Here is a 4,825-nt window from a genome sequence, read left to right as displayed (position 1 = left end):
AGGTTCATTGTGAGGATTAACCCTGACAACAGCAACTGCTCCTCAAAGTTCCAGGTCAGCAAAAGAAGTGGGAAGATGGTGCAAAGGAAGAACTCTGGCCTGAACCCTCATGTATCCTCCTTCATTAAAGAGTTTCTGGATTTCAGCTGGCAAACCTATTAAGCTACTAAGAGCAAATACACTACACAGGAGTTTTCTGAATTTGTACATTTTTAAGATTGTTCTTATGACTGAATCTGTTAATGAATTGTTTTAAAATGCTCTTTATATGAAACTTTTATGTATAAATGTTACTGCTAGGTTTTGGAAAAAACTGATAGTACAATCTGCAAGAATATTAAAATGTTATTTCATGTATTACAATTGAACAATTAAATTAAAAAAAGTGAAACAGTTGTCTTTGTTTCTTTTTATAGTTTTACTAGTTTTTACTACTGAGACCTGTTGAAATACAATAATTTGTACAGTTTTACAATAAATAGTAAAAGTGTAAAACAAATTACAGTAAATTTCACAGTGTAAAGTAATATATTTGTATTTGCTGTGGAGAAAATACCATAACATTGTTGTGTTTTACAGTAAACAATACTCTATACTGTAAATACAGTTACAGCAAGTTAAATGGTACTGTAAATATGAATACAGTATTTTTACTGTAAGTTTAATTTACAGTAAGTTACTGGAAAACAGCTGCCAGTAATTTGCTGTTATTTCTACAGGAATTTTTTTACAGTGTATGGTTCTGCGGTTAGACCTATCTATTGAAAGGCGCATATGGCGTCCAAAGCCTGGGATGAACTCATGTAGCTACAACCCAAGGAACAGTCTATGGTTGAGACAGAAATCAGTGGAGACAAAACAGCAGCATGGCAGGAAAGGGGAAGGCCAGTGCAGATATCCGCGCAAGCGAAGCAGTTTACAACCCTGATGTTTAACTTACACACAAACAAACCAAATTCAATAACGGTTTATGATTAAACATGTGGCAGTTTGGATTTTTAGGTTAAGCCCGACTACGCCACCCGGAACGGTCCGGGGACCCACCAATAATTTAAATACAAAGCACACAGATACGTTGGGGCTGCGTCAGATAACAGACAATGAGAGTGGTATAAAACAGTTTATTCAGAAACACCATTTAATAAAATACAACACAATCTCTGGTAATAAATCCTAAAAGCGTATAAATCAAACTTCACATACACGCGCGTTCACGCACACACACACACACACACACACACACACACACACACACACACACACACACACACACACACACACACACACACACACACACACACACGGAAACGCCCCTACCACTTCAGAACCTGGGGAATCTGTCTTGCTCATCGGATGGACACAGCAATCACTCGTACTCTCACCACACTCCACACACTGTGAACACTGCAAGCTGTCAGTCAAACCACCACCACACCCAGAAGACTTCAGGAACCACGTATCCCCCAGATTCTGAAGGGAAAAGACAAGAACAGTCAATACAACAGTAATAAACAAGAGACACATACACTTTACACATGAACTAGGTCTACGAAGTGGATGGGTCACACATGGCCAAAAGAGGCCGTCCTTCTTCGATTGCAACACCGGCAACCTGCTGATACTAATGGGCCGGAATCAGCACAATAGGGGGTGATGGTGGGTCATTCCCTGTTCTTTGGACAAAAAAATAAACAAAATCACAACCAGGGGATCAAACACAAAAAAAGAACAAACGATACAAAACCCAAATTAAACCAACCACTGAGAATAACATACAAGTATCAGGGAGACACACATAGATCTTCGTCCCTCAAGATTACCCCCCCCCACGTTTCTCAGTCCATCAGTCGAGGAACACGCACTGTCACCGCACCAATAGGCTATATGCACACTCTCTTCCGCATTCCAAGTCAGCCAGCTAAGTCACATCCGGTTGTCGCCGGCGCACGTAGCGTCAATAGCAACTATGGCGTTTTTCACTCGGTCGCTTTAAGATGTCCCTAGGGTTACGGTCAACGACGTGAGTCGAATTATACAAACATTGTGTCATACATCGACAACCAAGAAGGAGAAGGGCTTCAAGTTGTACGTTTCGAGCTACATCCACAATTTTGAAGGTAAGATCTGGACGTGTTCTGTGTTTACATGCCCTTAGCATGCATGCTATCTAGCTAGCGCAGCAGGTGTTACGTAGGCTATGTGTCTGTGTCGGTCTGTCTACTATTATGTGTCAATTACATCTAATTTTCCTAACGCCTTTGTCAATGTCAGTTTCAAACAAGGATTCAAGTACAGGAGAGGTAACCATTAGGGCTGAGTGCTACAGATCAATGAGGAAAAGCCAAAAGCCTCACACCTTGAGCGTAAGGGAAAGTTATCCTGCAGGTTCAGTGCAGGCTGTTTCATGAGACAGGTTCCGTTCGTCAGATCAAGTTTCTGTGAATCATCGCATAATCCTACTAAAGGTTATTTTAAATACATATTTAATTTACCCTACCATTAATAATATTGGTGTGTTGGAATATTTATCGATTTTTAAATATGTAACGTACGTTAGTAAGCACTGGGATTCACAGAAACTGAATTCTGTTTCACTGCATTGACACACGTTCTGTGTCCACTGTTGATGATGAGTAAAGTGAGAAATAATTATATTAATAATAAATTATATTTTGGCTACAATTTTAGCTCCTACAAATTTAGTAGTTTTTTATGTCATCTTTTTATGTCGATGGTACATATTATTTGTTTGTTTTGTCGAACATTCTCACTGTACTCATGCATTCTCCTTTTTAAAAACTGCACTTTTATTCTATTGTAACAGATTTGTGTATTTTCAGGTTGTGCTTAGGGATGCCCGTCCTCTGCAGCTACAAAGCTGCCAGTGTACCTGTGTGGCAGGTACAGCTTTGTGTAATCATGTGGCAGCACTGTTGTACCAGACTGGACATTATTGCCAGCTAAGAATCACCTCTGTTCCCCCAACACACAGCTGCACAGAGACTGAACAGAAATGGCATAAGCCAAGAACCATGGTAACTAATGTTTCTAACAGGGTACTTTGATTCTATTTATGGATATTTCTGTTTATTGATAACCTTTTTTTGTTTAAATGCAGGGTGTTAAACCTGGTCTGGTTAATGACATGGTGATTCTTTCAGCCAGACCCAAGGAACGAAAACTGGTGGAAGGCATCAGGTTAGTATTGTTGTTATTATCATTAAAGACATTTTCTGTTATAATCAGTGAGACCTCAAATAAAGTAGTCATCTGATCATATGAGACAAATTGTATGTTAATTTCCATTGTTAGTATTAGTATAAATACTAACAATGGAAATTAACATACAATGTGTCTCATATGATCAGATGACTACTTTATTTGAGGTCTCACTGATCAGTGACAATATCAGTGACTATCAGTATAGATAGTTGTTCAAGCAAGAAAGTCCTAACCATCTCTAATGGCTTTTAAAAAAAATAAAGCCTATTTTATTTTTTTATTTTGTTTGTTCGTTCAATTTATATGTAACTTACTTTATGGCTCATTTAAAAACATATATATATATATATATATATATATATATATATATATATATATATATATATATATATATATATATATATATATATTGTGTCTTTTCCATAGGAGCAACTTGTATAAGGGTGTCAGTTCAGCTCTGCCTGAACTTTCCACACTCAGGGTGGATGAAGTCTACCATGATCTTCCAAGTGATGCGGCTCCACTGATAACAACTATGGCTATGGACATTAATGTTCCTCTGGTTGACTCTGCATTTGGAAAAGTGCAAGAAGGAAGTGTGTTGTCTTATCACATGCCAGCAAAAAGAGTTCCAAAAACCTGTCCCCACCCAGATGCTCCTTCTCCCCCACAGCTGCCACTTCAGGGTTACAGGCTGGGACCCTCTACCTGCTCTTTTGTCTGCACTGAACATCAGCAGCACCACATGATGTCCCTGGCAACAACATTAGAGACAGCACACAAAATTGCCAACAGCACAAAAGAGCAGAGTTCCTGCATTGAGTGGCACCAGCTAAGGCAGCCCCGCATCACCTCCTCAAAATTCAGAGAGGTCTGTCACACCAGGGCACAGAGCTCTGCCGAAAATTTTGCCAAAAGACTTCTGAGACCTAGCCATCAGACTGCAGACATGAGGAGGGGGCTTGACATGGAACCAGCAGCTGTAGAGGAGTACTGCAGAGTAAGGGAGGTTAACCACTATCCCTGTGGTTTCCTTATCCACCCTGACGCACCCTGGATGGGGTCATCACCTGATGGCATCGTGTATGATCCAAAGGGGCAGACAGTGTTTGGCCTTGTTGAGATTAAATGCCCCAATGTAGCAAGCTATGTTGATTGCCCATATATTAAGATCAGTGAGGGCACACACACATTAAGGAAATCTCATTCGTACTTTTGGCAGGTCCAGGGCCAGATGTTGATTTCTGGTTTGGACTGGTGTGACTTTGTTGTCTACACACAGGAAGACATGTTTATTCAGAGGATTCCCAGAGACAATGAAATCACCAAAACAATGAAAGAAAAAATTGACTATTTCTTTTTTTATTGTTACCTCTATGCTTCCCTATGTAATTAGATTCTGATGGCCTGTCACGCTTCTTTTACAGAATGCTGTTAATTTCTCTTCTCTATTTCTCTTACTGGCAGTTCTAATCTAGCAGCTCTTATCAGTTCAATCCATTTTCAAAATATTTGTACATATTTTTGTTTTCTTAATTTTATTACTATGCTTCTTGTGTATTTGTATACTAATGTAATGAGATGTACATATATGAAATCTATT

At 39.2% G+C, this 4,825-nt stretch overlaps 1 long non-coding RNA gene across 1 annotated transcript; it reads left to right on the top strand.

Annotated features, from left to right (window-relative positions):
• The first annotated feature begins 2,949 nt into the window (after window positions 1–2,949).
• Window positions 2,950–4,091, top strand: LOC143720462 (uncharacterized). The gene is made up of 3 exons (XR_013196569.1): window positions 2,950–3,035; window positions 3,119–3,198; window positions 3,649–4,091. It is a non-coding gene; the product is annotated as an uncharacterized LOC143720462 (long non-coding RNA).
• Window positions 4,092–4,825: the final 734 nt, after the last annotated feature.

Source organism: Siphateles boraxobius, unplaced genomic scaffold, assembly GCF_051911475.1.
Source record: "Siphateles boraxobius isolate OS27281-9 unplaced genomic scaffold, OSU_SipBor_1 65, whole genome shotgun sequence".
Classification (NCBI taxonomy): Eukaryota; Metazoa; Chordata; class Actinopteri; order Cypriniformes; family Leuciscidae; genus Siphateles; species Siphateles boraxobius.
Note: the sequence above shows the minus strand (reverse complement) of the source record. Positions and strands in the feature narration are given on the sequence as shown.